This window comes from Trichechus manatus, unplaced genomic scaffold (assembly GCF_000243295.1).
Source record: "Trichechus manatus latirostris isolate Lorelei unplaced genomic scaffold, TriManLat1.0 scaffold00205, whole genome shotgun sequence".
Taxonomy (NCBI): domain Eukaryota; kingdom Metazoa; phylum Chordata; class Mammalia; order Sirenia; family Trichechidae; genus Trichechus; species Trichechus manatus.
This window is the reverse complement of record NW_004444141.1, coordinates 3533394-3548322: the sequence shown is the minus strand read 5'-3', so window position 1 is coordinate 3548322 and position 14929 is coordinate 3533394. Positions and strand designations below refer to the sequence as shown.

The 14929-nt window shown below is 42.0% G+C and overlaps 1 protein-coding gene across 1 annotated transcript in view; it reads left to right on the top strand.

Moving 5' to 3' along the window:
- Positions 1 to 14929, top strand: part of FREM2 (FRAS1 related extracellular matrix 2) — a 290304-nt gene that overhangs the window by 158545 nt on the left and 116830 nt on the right. The gene's annotated exons all lie outside the window — the stretch shown is intronic.

The window sequence follows — 14929 nt, the reverse complement described above, 5'->3', positions numbered from 1 at the left end:
GTGTGTGTGTGTGTGTGTGTGTGTGTGTGTGTGTGTGCAGTTCCTTTTACAACACCACTTACTATGAGGTGACTGAACATTAAACTCCATGATGAAAAGCCAAAGCATTATAATAAACCCGATTTATTTCCTTTCGTTTGTTTTTGTTTTGCTTTTAAAAGCTGTACTTTGGAACTTTAATCTCAGTTTTTGAACCAGTTTCTCAAAGAAACCTGTCAGACGAGGCTGTTAAATGAATAACCAGAAAAGAAACAAATATATGGAAAATTAAGTCCAACAGGCAGCTCCCTGCCCTCAAAGAAGATGGCACTCCTCCCCAGGGAAACACAATTACCATGACAAAATCCCTCCTTCCAAATAGAAAAGCAGCAAAGTGTTCTTAGTCTTCCCAGTTCAAGAAACATTCTGTGCTTTATGAGGAAAGAGAAAACAAAAGGAAATACTGTGAATACTCTTGTGAGAAAGGCAGAGGAAGGAACTAGAGAGCTGGAGCCCCCAGCACTTGACTGTTTCTCATTGTCTGCAATTTCTTCCTCGTGGTGGATGTTAGAGGGAGAACCTGGGAGGAAAGGATCTTCTGGTTAGGAGAGAAACTGGAGGGTGATTTACAACTCAAGGAGTGGAAAATGCTCCACCAGGAGGGGTATTTGACAGTTAAGTGACAGAGGAGCGTGAGAGGGTCGGGTAGCAGCCTGTCTTGTGAGCTTATACCCTGTGCCAGGAATAGTGCTGGGTCCTTCGTATGTCACTGTGCTTTACCGTCCTAACAATCCTGTGAGACAGATTGTGATGTCCGTTTGTTAATGAAGAGGTTTTAAAGAGCTGATGATAAAAATTATGAATGCTTTTATTAATAATGAAGAAAGTCTTGATTCTACCTGAAACTTAGATATTACCCTATATATAAAAGCTATTGTGATAGTTTTAAACTTTGCTTTAGTTTATTAGTTTAATGAATAGTCCTATTCTGTATAGAAATTTTAGTTTAAATCAGTTAATCTTAGAGAGGGAGCCAGTATTTTGAATGTCAACCGAAATGGTAGAGTTGTCCTCATTACACATTTATCTATTATCCAGATGTCTAACTTTATCAGTTTGATGTTTTTATCTAGATGTGTAAATATGTCTACATCTAGATCTCATTATATATATATATATACATGTATTTGTGTGTTTGTGTGTATGGTGTATGTGTGTGTGTATATAGAGAGAGCAAACATCTCGTTGTTGTTAGGTGCCACTGAGTCAGTTCCAACTCAGACTGACCCTGTGTACAACAGAAGGAAACACTGCCCGGTCCTGCGCCATCCTCACAATCGTAGTTATGGTCGAGCCCATTGTTGCAGACACTGTGTCACCGCACCGTCTTTAGGGCCTTCCTCTTTTTCGCTGACTGTCTACTTTACCAAGCACAATGTCCTCCTCCAGGGACTGATCCCTCCTGACAGCGTGTCCAAAGTATGTGAGATGTAGTCTCACCATCCTTGCTTCTAAGGACATTCTGGCTGTACTTCTTCCAGAACAGATTTGTTTGTTCTTCTGGCAGTCCTCGGTATATTCAGTATTCTTCGCCAACACCATAAATTCAAAGCCATCAATTCTTCTTCGGTCTTCCTTATTCATTGTCCAGCTTAGATAGTATAAATACATACATATATCTATAAATATAGACATAAGGTATAAAATATAGAGATATAATACAAATGTAGATAAATTTAATTTAAAGATAGCAAATGTAATGAATGTTTATTTTTAATTAAATTTGTTTTGTCAGCGAAAACCTTTCATATATGGATTGCTCTGGAATGCACGTGGGAAAAAATAAAAGTGCAGAAAGCAACCATTATTTATTAGTTGGCAAGCCTTTTCACGTGTCACTGAATCTTTACAAGATGGCGGCTATGAGACTTAGGCTAAGTGACTTGAACGTACAAAGCTAGTACGTGACAGATTCAGTATCAGGACCCCAAACGCATTACCTTCCCACGATATCACTCTGCCTCTAGAATGTGCCCCTAGTGGTGACGAGGTTGAGGAACCATTGCATAGCATATGTTAATACATAATAGTTACAAAATATGTATTTATTATCATTATCAATGTTTAAAATCCCTTGTTGCGTACAGGGCAATTGGTATTCTGAATGGAGTAGCCAAAAGGCAGAGAAATGTTTTCCCCAGAAGAACAGGGCTGGTTCATGTCAGTGCCACGGGCTTTGATTTTGAGGTTTCGGAGTGTCTGCTTTGATGATCAGCTCTTCACCTCTGTGGTGAGGGAAGGACTTCAGCCCAACAGTTATGGAGATGTCTAACACACAACTCCAAACCTGGACAGATGAGATCAACATCGATTTATTAGTCACATAGATTCACAGTCTGGGGGAGTGGGATACTACACACCACAGGGCCACATTAGGGTTGCACTCTGGAGTAGAGTGAACCAGCAGGAGCCGTGAGAGGCAGGCTTTGTAGTGTTAAGAGGATGACGTGACCCCTGGTTCCGGAGGGAGGATGTGATTGGCTTGCTTGAATAATTCCATGGACTGGAAGAAAACTGAAGCCTGCTGCTGGGGACTAAGCAGGCACTGTGCCTGGTCGCCGTGATAAGGAGGGTTATTTGGCTAGAGGACCTGTTTAACAGGAGCAGAGTGCAGAGGAGGACTTGCAGGTAATATTAACTTTAAAATTAACTTAATATTAGCACTTAATATTATCGTTAAGGCTTAAACCACAGTAGAGTGACAGCATTTGACCAGCAGTTTGTCAGGAATGCTATTAGCAGTCATTGTCTCTCCTCCTTCATTCTTCCAACCCCTATTCAACAGCTCAAACTCCTGCACATACTTCTTTGTTTTCTCCCATCTGTTCTTTCCCTTCCACTTTTAAAACAGTGCTCGTGTTCAGGCAGACCTTTTTTATATACCATGTAGATTATAATACACTCCTCACAGGTCTTCCAGCCTCATATCTCTTCTCATCCAAACCTGTGTACCCACTGCCACCATTTCCTAAACACATACCATGTCCCTCCTCAGCACACAAAACTTTGCCTTCATCAAGAGCCTAGGCACCTTCCACTTGCCCCATCAAGAACCAAGGATGCTTTGTGACCTTTTGAAACTGCTAGATAAGTTTGATGACTTCTGTTTCTTTTGTGTCAGACTCTTAGCTCAGTTCCTATATTTAGGGTGATCTTCTAGTTAAGATGGAATACTCACTGATTCACAACAAAAAGCCATGTTAGCAGAAGTACATATATATATGGGAAAAGAATTATGTAAGACTTAATATTAGTACCAACTCAACAAATATTTGGCATCTATATCATCTCAATAAAGGTTGAATAACTTATATATATACAAAGAGCCAATGATGCAAGAGAAAAACATGGAAGGGTTGCTTAATCTGTGTGGTGGCGTAAGGGTCGGGAAACCTATAAAGATTAAAGGTATCTTATTTCTTAATTAAAAACAAGATTTATAAATGTTATTCAACAAATATTGCAATTATTTGCTTAAATATACTTAGTCTTTCCAATGACCAGTCCAGTCACTTGGGTAAGGGAGTAGGGGGAAACAGAAGGGAAAGAAAAGAGAGAGTGAGCCTCAAGAGAGAAAATCAAAGATGGGCGAGGATTAAATGGGATTATCCAAAAAATTAGTGGAGGAAATGAAAGAACATCATATCCAAGGAGGGAAGGAAAGGAATACAGGTAAGAGGTGACTAGAAACAAGCTCCGTAGGGTCTCCACTATAAATCAACCACTTTGAAATCAACTTGACGGCAATGGGTTTTTGTCACATTCTGCTACCCAGTTGGGGGACTACTCCCTTTTCACAGTCCTCTGAAGTTCCAATTAGCAAAATAAAACCAGTTTACAGCTCTTCAAGTGCTTTATTCTTAAGTCTCCAAAAGCTCAGCTAAGAGATTACTATGACCCACCAAAGAAGGAATTGTTCCTTGGACCAAATAATGCGGCATATTGGCCACACTCATACTAAGGGACTGATCCACGCACCCTGAGTTAAAGTCTCAATTATTCAGCTTGCCATTTCATTCAATAACAAATAACCTTGGGGCGACCGACCTCCTTTACCGTATTCTACCGGCTTTAAGACTCCAGGCCAGTCCGTTGACCCCTCCCCAGCAGGTGGCCCCAGCCTGTCATGGAAAATGCTCTTCTCCCTCCTCTTAGCCTTTATTAACCCTGCCTGTCCTTGGAAGTCCAGTCAAAGTCTCACCTGTGCTATGAAAGGAGTCCCTAGGTGGTACAAACAGTTAAGCGCTCAGCTGTTAATTGAAAAGTTGGTGGTTTGAGTTCACCCAGAGAAAGGCGATCTCCTTCCAAAGGATTACAGCCATTGACAACTGTGCAGAGCACTGTTCTCCTCTGACACACATGGGGTCAGCAAGGGTCAGAATCGACTCAATGGCAACTGTGTTTGTTTGTTTTTTGTTTTATGACATGAAAGGCTGCCTGAGTCCCCAGAGTCAAAGTGCGCTTTATACTTCACACCATGGCGTCTGACTATTAAATTCTGGTTCTCTCATGTGTGGGCTCTTCATCTAGGACAACTCTAGAGAGCTTGCTGATGGCTGTTAAACAGTGATGATGCTAATGAAGATTAAATGGGATACATACCATATACCGAGTGACCAAAGTAACTAGATGTTGCCTAGTGTTACCTTACCTTTCCCGATACTAGAAATCCAGTGCTCAATACTGGGTAATAGATATCCAGAAATGTAAGCATGTAACTAAGATTTGGGTCCCTCAATGATGCAAACAGTAGTGCTCGGCTGCTAACTGAAAGGTGAGAGGTTTAAGTCCACCTAGAGGCACCTCAGAATTAAGGCCTGGAGATGTATTTCCAAAAAATCAGCCTTTGAAATCCTTTGGATCGCAGTTCTACTCTGACACACATGGGGTCGCCATGAGTTGGAGTCAGCTCGGCAGAAAGTGGTTTGGCCCACTTGGCCACTGTACCCAGGTCCAGGATGTGGCCAGGTCTCTGCTGCCTATTAGGTGGCCTCTGCAAAAGCTAAAACCCTGCAGGTCAGCGTTAGATTGGTTTGATCTTCAGTCTCAGCAAAGAATTTAACAGTGACATTGATTGTAAAAGTTAAGTTAACTGAAACCTTCAGAACAGTTGCAGAGACTCCCTGCAGCTCCTTCAACTAAATTCTTTAGGGCCAAAAAGTAGAGACCTTTTCACATCATGGGTCTGAAGATTTCAATTTTCAGCTTAACAACTCAGTTCTTTTTATGAATATAATTTTATTAAAATACATTCATTAAATGTAAGCAGGCTATTTTTAAATCTCAATTTTATATGCTATTCATATACCATAATGAAGACTCTGACTGAATTAGCCATATTAAAATGCATTACTAAAGAAAGACTATTTAAATAAATTTGATCTTAGTCATACAGGCTTTTAAAATTATTTTCCAATTCACATGGCCCTGCTTCATGCCTTCCATGTAAAAATATTCATTGGTCGTACAGCTACCTAAGTCTGGTTTCTTTTTCTCTTCCTTCTTGCAGTCTCCACAACGAAGCTAAAGAGAAATCTTTAAGATGTGACATTTAGACTCCAGGTATCTTGTCCTGCTGACTGAGGATCAGAGAAAACACTGTCCCTCCTTTCAGAACTTTGTGGGAGCTCTGTAATCGAGCTGATCAATCGCTTGCCTGCTCTGCGGTCCAGATGTTTGAAGGCGTTGTCTTTCTGTGCCTGTATCGGTCATCACTTCCCAGACCTTCCCTTCCCATCTCCCCCATGGTCAGGCCACACCAGAGAAGAGTTAAGGGCCCTTTGTGAAAACTGCAGGGCATAAAACTATCCTGTTTGTGAGGAGGGAATAGCCAGTTGACGTTAAAAAGAAGGCTTTTATGTCTAGGAGCAAGGTATCACATTTTTCCTCAGTCATACTTTCTAGTCCTACTCATACCAAAAACCAAACCAAACCCATTGCTGTGGAATCAATTCCAGCTCATAGAGACCCTGTAGGACAGAGTAGAACTGTCCCATAGGGTTTCCAAGGAGCAGCTGGTGGATTTGAACTGCCAACCTTTTGGTTAGCAGCCGAACTCTTAACCACTGTGCCAACCAGGGCTACTCATAGCCAACCTTAAAAAATATTTACATGCAGCATGGAAGGGTATTTTTCTAGCCAACTAAGTTAAGAAAAGAGTGCTTTGTCAGCCTGCTCAAGCACTTTGCATTGAGAGTCTGGTGCTTAGAACACTTTGCTTCTGTCTTTAAAGATTACGAATTAGAATGTGTGTGAGGCATTGATCAACAGCATTTATGGTTGAAAAACTGAATGCTTTTATTTCACAACCTTGGCTTTAAAAAGCACAGTATGGCTTCTAATATTTAAACTAAAAAGTTGACTTTCCTCATATCATCTGGGTAACAGGATACATTAGCTCCTCAGATAATACCAAGTACTACATGGCTGAATGTGGAGCCCTGGTGTTGTAGTGGCTAAGAGCTCAGCTGCTAACCAGATGCTAACCCAAAGGTCGGCAGTTTGAATCCACCTCGGAAACCCTATCGGGCAGTTCTCTGTCCTGTAGGGTCGCTGTGAGTCAGAATCGACTTGACGGCACCTAAAACAACAACGCGTGGCTGAAGTACTTCAGAGACTATTCATCTGGCTAAACGAAGATTTAAAGTACTTCTTCAGCGAAACATACCCTCAGTCGGTGCTGATTAATCTATCTGATGGCACACCTTTACGAAATTGACGTTAGTGACCTGCAGTCTCTGGGACCTGCTCAGTCATTGCTCAGTCATTGCTCTTACATCCATCATAGGTTTTTTTGCTTTTGTTTTTTTCTTCATTGAGAATTCTTACATCTTTTATTGCTTTTTTTTCCTTGTCTTACTATACTGTAGAGGACATTTATATAATGTTGAATAGATCAATTGGCATTATAGTAGGCATCCTTGTGTTTTTTCTGACTTCGAAGGAACTATTTGTAATGCCTCACCATTTAGAATAGTGTATGCTGTAGAATGCTGGTAACATTTTATCAGGTTAAGAAAATACCTACTTTGGAAAAGTTTTTGTCAATAATTAAGTGTTATATTTATAAAAACAGTTTTACATCTGTTGAAAAGGCCTTACGGCCCTTTTCCTTTAATCTGCTAAGGTAGTGAATTGCGTTTTCAGATTTACTAGCGTTAAAGAACCTGTTGCTGTCAAGTTGATTCTGACCTATGCAACTCCATGTGTGTCGGAGTAGAACTGCCCTATAGGGTTTTCTTGTCTGTACTCTTTATGGAAGCAGATTGCCAGGCCTTTCTTCCACAGGGCAGCTGGGTGACTTTGAACCACCAACCTTTAGGTTAGTCACTGAGTGCAAACCATTTGTGCCACTCATCCTTAAACGTTTGAATAAGCTTACTTGATCATGGCATATTTGTTATAAATGTCTTGGTTAAATTTGAGACTCTTTCATGTAGTACTGTTTTGTATTTGTAAGTGAGATGGAGCTTTAAGTTGTCCGCCCCATTAGATATTTGTCTGCCCCATTAGATATTTGTCAGTTCTTAGAATCAGTTACACTAGCCTCATTAAATGAATTGGGATGCTATCGTCTTTTTTTTCCCCTTAGAAATTTTTAAATAAGAATGAAGTGATTTGTTATTGGAGGTTTATTAAAACTACAAAACCACCCAGGCCTGGATTTTTTTGTTTTGTTTTGTTTTTTAATTATATTTTGCTTTAGGTGAAAGTTTACAGCTCAATTTTTCACTTAAAAATTTATACACATAATGTTTTATGACATTGGTTGCAATCCCCACAGTGTGACAGCACCCTCCCCGTTTCCATCCCAGGTTCCGTGTGTCCATGCATCCAGTTTTCCTATTCCCTTCTTACCTTCTTGTCTTACTTTTGGGCAGGAGCTGCCCATTTGGTCCCATATACTTGATTGAACTAAGAAGCACATTCCTCATGTGTGGGTATAGGCCTGTCTAATCTTTGCCTGAAAAGCCAGCTTCAGGAGTGGTTTCAGTTCTGAGTTAGCAGAGTGTCCAGAGGCCATAGTCTCAGGGGTTCCTCCAGTCTCTGTCAGACCAGTAAGTCTGGTCTTTTTTTGTGAATTTCAATTCTGTTCTACATTTTTCTCCTATTCTGCCTGGGACTCTCTATTGTGATCCCTGTCGGAGCAGTCTTTGGTGGTAGCCAGGCACCATCTAGTTATTCTGGCCTCAGACGGATGGAGTCCTTGGTTCATGTGGTCGTTTAGTCCTCTTGGGTCTTTGATTTTTTTTTTATTCTCCTTTGCTCTGGACGAAATAGGACCAGTAGATGTACCTCAGATGGCAACTCGCAAGCTTTTAAGACCCCAAACCCTACTCACCAAAGTGGGATGTAGAACATTTTCTTTATGAACTACATTATGCCAATTGACCTAGATGTCTCCCGAGACTATGGTTCCCAGCCTCAGCCCCAGCAACTCAGTCCCTCAAGGTGTTTGGATGTGTCTAGGAAGTCTATGACTTTGCCTTGGTCAAGTTGTGCTGACTTCCCCTATTTTGTGTGTTGTCCTTCCCTTAGCCAAATTTGACACTTTTCTACTATCTAGTGATTTCTCGTCCCCCTCCCTCCCCACCCTCATAACCATCAAATAATGTTTTTTTTCTGTGTGTAAACCTTTCCTTGGTTTTTATAATAGTGGTCTCATACAGTATTTGTCCTTTTGTGATTGACTTATTTCACTCAGCCTAATGCCCTCCAGATTCATCTGTGTTGTGAGATGTTTCGCAGATTTATCATTGTTCTTTGTTGTTGGGTAATATTCCATTGTGCTATGTACCATAATTTGTTTATCCAAACTGGTCTATTCTGGAGAATGTTCCATGTGTGTTGGAAAAGAAGGTACAGTTTCCAAGTGTTCTATATATGTCTATGAGGTCTAGTTGGTTGATTGTGGTAGTTAGATCATCTGTATCTTTACTTAGTTTCTAGATGTTCTCTCCTTCACTGAAATTGGTGTGTTGAAGTCTCCTACTATTACTGTGGAACTGTCTATTTCCCTTTCCAATGCTGTTAGAGTTCGTTTTATGTATTTTGTAGTAAGACCAGTCTCCCAAGTGCTTCCCGCTCAGTCACTCCCATTCATGTTGGGTAGGTACAACACAAGTGGGCTATCTCAACCACTAGGCAGTACAGCAGTATTCACAGCCAACCCTAATTTTTCTAGATGGGGAGAAGGTACAATCCATCCCATCAGGCCCTTAGGAATTCTGGTGTACATGTTCAGGGGTATAGTTACCATCTCTTGCTTAAGGATCACCCCTGTTTCCAGCACCCACAGCTGCATCCCTGGTCCTGGAACCACAGCATCTGGCAGGAAAAAAGCGATTTTAGGTGAGGTGGGGAGAATTGTACAGTAGCACCAGCGAAGTGTAGGAATCTGTCCAGTGGTTGATCTTCCCTTTGAACCCCTCACGTTGAGTGTGAACACACACTCGTGAAGGTGCGTGAAACACCCTTCATGACTTTATCTCCCTTTTAGATAGGAAATGTTTCAGTTGCCAATTCCAATTCTCTATCAAACCATTACTCTGAAGGTGGTATGCAACCTGGTATGTCCATTAAATATGATGTTTCTTGGCCCATTGCTGCACCCTGTGGGCTGTAAAGTATGTTCCTTAGTACGATGAAATATAACTTGGTGGCCCAAATTGGTACGATATCTTTTGTTCCAATCCGTTAATGGTGTTTTTGGCATTTGCATGTCACGGGATATGCAAAACCTCGTCCAGAGTAAGTATTTATTCCTATAAGAACCCGTTTGTAGCCACCTGGAGCCACCAGCATCATTGGTCCAATATAATCAACTTGCCAGCTATGTGCAGGACCTTCCCCCTACCAGGGAATCTGCCCCATAGCCATCTGCAACCTCTGTCTTTCTTGCTGGCAGACAAAGTAGTCCTTATTGGCATTTTGTGCCTCAGAGGGTGCAAGAGGGATGTATCTAAATTCAGCCCATCTCTGCATTGCTGCAGCACCCCCATGCCCACTCATTCCATGGAGTAATTGGCCACCTCAAGTGAGTGTACTAACAGTTCCACTTGCTGATTCCAATCACCTTCTGATCCAGGAAGGGAGTTTTTCTGATGGGCGTTGACATGTCCTACTCTGATGCACCCTCTGAGTTCCCAGAGTGTTTTCCATAGGTTCATTCCCTACACGAGTGACCCCTTAATAGTAAAAATTTTCCATTGCCTGTTTGCCTGACCACATAGCCAGACTGTTGGTCACTGCCTGTGAATTGGTAAAAATCCAAAGATATGGGCTGTCACTGTTGTGTAGTTCTTCCATCATGGCTAGGAAGACAGCATGCAGTTCAGCCCATTGAGTTAACCTGTTCTTACCTTCTTCAATCAGAGTCTTTCCACCTGGTCTTAATGTAACAGCTTTCCACTTCACATGTTGTCCATATACCCTGGAACTGCCATCCATGAACCATGCAGCCTTCTGCTGGTCAGCAGAAAGTTGTTCATAGGCACTGTCCATGTAGCAATGGGCTCTGGCAGCTTCTCAGGTGGTTCTAGGGTAGGACCTATGGGAAAAGAGACTACCTGCTCATGGATACGGTGGGTACCGCCTTGCATTCCTTCATTAGCTTGTTTTTGTATGAACCATTTCCATTTTATTATTTTGGGCACTGCCTTCCTTATTAGAGTGTTTCTCTGACATAACCCAAGATATTGTAGGTATTTCAGGTCTCATAATGATTTTATGTCCTTCTGTCATTGAGACAGTCTCAATCAGTGCCTGATAGCAGGAAGTAATTGCCTTTCAGATGATATGTATCGTGCTGCAGCACCTGGAAACTTTCTAGTCCTGAATCCCAGTGGTCACTGTAGGGGTGTTATGGATTGAATTGTGTCCCCCCAAAATGTGTGTCAACTTGGCTAGTCCGTGATTCCCAGCAATGTGTGATTGTCCATCATTTTGTCATCTTATATGATTTTCCTATGAGTTGTAAATCCTACCTCTATGATGTTAATGAGGTGGGATTAGCAGCAGTTATATTAATCAGTCAGAACTCAATCTACAAGATAAGGTTGTGTCTTAAGTCAATCTCTTTTGAGATATAAAAGAGACAAGCTAGTAGAGAGACTTGGGGACCTCATACCACCAAGAAAGCAACACTGAGAGCAGAGCATGTCCTTTGGACCCAAGATTCCTGCACTGAGAGGCTCCTTTATCAGAGGAATATTGATGACAAGGACCTTCCTCCAGAGCCAACAGAGAGAGAAAGCCTTCCCCTGAAGCTGACATCCTGAATTCGGACTTCTAGCCTACTAGATAGACTGTGAGAGAATAAACTTCTGTTTATTGAAGGCATCCACTTGTGGTATTTCTGTTATAGTAGCACTTGATAACTAAGACAGGTGATATTCTCAAGTTTTTGCCATGAGCTCCAGTCTGCATAAGCACGTGTGGCTGACACCTCCAAAGCCATGTCTGAATGTGGATCATAAGGGCCTAAAGGCAGGGAGAGTGAGACCACTTTTTGTAATTCAGATATAGCCTGATGTTTCTCTGGCCCCCATTCAAATGTAGTTTTCTCCCGAGTAGTTTTATGGATGGGAGCCAACAATATTCCCAGAAGTGGAATATGCATTCTCCAAAATCCAAATAAACCAAACAAACGTTGGGCCTCTTGCTTAGTCTTGGGGGTAGGTAGTGACAACAACTTATTCTTAATAGCCTGCAGAGTGTCACAGGTGGCTCCTGCTCAACTTATTCCCAGGAGTTTCCCCATTTGGGCAGGGCCCTGAATTTTTGCTGAATTGTTTAACCAGCCTCTCTTGGTCATGTGGGCCACCACTGTATTCAAATCAGCCTTAGCCTGTTTTTGGTGTTTTATATTAACATAATTTATCATTATACTTGAGATCCTCACCAAGTCCAAGTCTCTTCTAACCAAACTATGACAGTAAACTAGTAAATTTGGGTAACCCTGTGGCAACGCAGTGAAAGTAAGTTGAGATCATTCCCACATGAAAACAAACTTCGGCTGACTCTCTTCCTGGATTGGTATGGAGAAAAAGGCATTTGCAAGATCAATCACTGATTACCAGTCACCTTTAGTCTGCTGTATTTTCTGCACAATTGATATCATGTCTAGAACAGCTGAAGCCACAGGTGGCACTATTTTATTTAGGCCTCGATAGTCTACTGTCAGCCTCCATGAGCATCTGCCTTTTTTCATGGATCATACAGGCTATTTTACTGAGAATTTGCTGGCATCAATACTCTAGCCTTTAGCATCACTTTAATCAAAGCAGTAATCTCCTTTTGTCCACCAGATATCCTATACTGTTTCAAATTAAGAACCTGAGTGGGTTTGGGCAATTCTAAAGGTTCTCATTTAGCATGTCCAATCAATACTGGCCTAAGGGCAGACTTACACATGCCTTCAGTTTTACAATATCAGGTAGAGGGAGTGTTCCCCAATTAGACATAATATCCATATCAGTCATACATTCAGGTAAGGGAGATGCAACTACTTCATACAAGATCTGTGTAAATCTTCCAGTTCTCATCCAAACTTTCACCTTAGTCTCAGCAACTGTTGCATCCCCATGTCCCCCCCAGTCTAACCTTAGGCCCTGTAGAGATTTTATTGACAGGTTTTGGGATTACAGTACATTGGGTTCCTGTGTCCAGGAGCCCCAAGAAGGTCTCTTCCTCACTCCCAGGCCATTTCACTCACACATTTGCATATGGCCTTGGGTCCCCTGCTGGGGACTGGACCAGAAGACCCTGACCCCCTCATCAATTCTTATCTTGATCAACTAGCTGAGCCTCTGCTTCAAGTGGTCCCAGGTGGGAATTCCCATCATTAAATACCTCCCAAATGGGGTGAATAGGACTGACTTGTTTAGGCCTCTTTAACATTGGGGGAGGAATTTCCATTGGTCCACCCACCCGCCTGTAGTGCTGCATTAAAATCTTTGTCTCAACTCCATCAATGTCCTAATGAGGGCATGCCATGACAGGTCGGCAGCAAGGCGCTGGTGCAGATTATCGGCGGGGGATGAAGACACTGCAAGTCCTTGTACTCCCTATGCCAGGGGCTTGGCGAAGGATGGGGTGCCTCTGGACTGGGGCATGAGTTCCTGGTTTAGAGTGTGTGGCAGTGTTTAATGCTGCTGGACTGGTGTCAGAGTGGGAAGGGGGATAGATGAGGAGAAGGAGTGCTCCTTGGCTGTGGAGCTCTGGTGGGGGAAGGGGTATGATGTGTGTGGTATGTTGGGAACTTGCACTTAACTTTTTCAGCTCTGTTGTCACCCCTGTTTGGTTCTGGAGGTGTGGGCAGAGTCGTTGTTGCTTAGCTGCACCAGATGTGGTGGGTTTCAGTTGGAGTGGGATGCTGCTGCTTGCCTCAGTATGTCTGCACTGTGCAGACCCAGCTAGGAGGACACCAGCGATCTAGTGATCTATAATTCCCTGTTTCTGCTGTTTTTGAATTGTTTCTCCTTCCACCTGTTGCTCAGTCCAGTTCTTCAGCTTTGTCTTTAATGCTTAGGGTTCCTAGATTGTCATATATATCTGATTCACTTGTTTTGTCTTTGTTGTAAGAGGGACAACATGAAGCATCTGATTATTCCACCATCTTGGCCCCCCGCTCCAGGCCCGGGTTTTTTATATAGCTCAATTTCTGCCTAGTGATTTACTAAGTATACAGTCATTCATCACTTAATGTCTACAATACATTCTGTAAAATGGGACATTATGTGATTTGGACATTGTGCCAGCACCTGAGTCTGTGGGGCCTGAGGCTCCCAGGCACACAGGCCCAGGGGCTGCTGTGCAGCAAGTGGCCCAAGCAGCTCCTGCTGCAGATGCCATAGATGAGTGCTCAGCTGGGTCCTCCTGGTGTGTGACCCTGCAGCCCCATGAAGGTCACAGCAGGGAGGCTCTGGTCATGGGCCGGGCAGCAGGGGAGTGGTCTTGGTGGCCAAACTCTGGCCAGGCCTCATAATGCCTGCCCACCTTGGGTGCTCAGAAACAAGATTGGGCACCCACTCTTCCCAGTAACTGGAGCACCTGGAGCAGGTGGGATCACAGAAGCTGGTGGGGTTGGCAGGTGGGCTCACTGCCAAGTCGGGCTGTGGGCATCCCCTGGAGGACACACTGGACCACATTGTGCACCAGTTGTGCATTGCTTGAATGGACAATATGTGACGTATGACTGTATTTACATAGGTATATATTAGGTATATTTATATTTTCTACTTCTTCTTAAGTCAGTTTTAGTAAGTTTTGTTTTCCCTAATTATCCATCTCATCTATATTTTCAAATTAATGACATAAATTTGTTTAACTCTTCTCAAGATTTTGAAGTGTCTATGGTACTTTTATTTATGTTCCTTTTTTATTCCTAATAATGCTTATTTGTCTGCTTTCTCTCCTTTTCTCTCTCAGTCTATCTTTCCAGGAGTTTTTCTATTTTATTATTATTTTGGCTTTCTCTTCTGGTTTTTCTTTTGGTAATTTCTATTACTTTCATTTTCTACTTCATTAATTTCTATTCTTAGCTCAAATCTACCAGTTGACTACTTACCTCTGTAACTATGTCTAATTTGCTATTTAACCTATCCAATGATTTTTTGTTAATTTCAATAACTATATTCTTCATTTTGAGCAGTTCTGTGTAGACTTTTTGCATGTTTTTCTTTTCCTTCCTGTTTTGCCTTATTGTTTTCTGACATTTAGATCTTCTTTTACATATTTAGTAATTAAACATTTATTTTATCATATTTATTGTACAGTTCTATTATTGAAAATCTTCAAATGTCCGAATCTCCTGTATATTGCTTTAGCTGCTTCTTACTGGACTTGGTATAGTATTTCCTTGTGCTTAGCAGTTTTGAAGTATGAACTC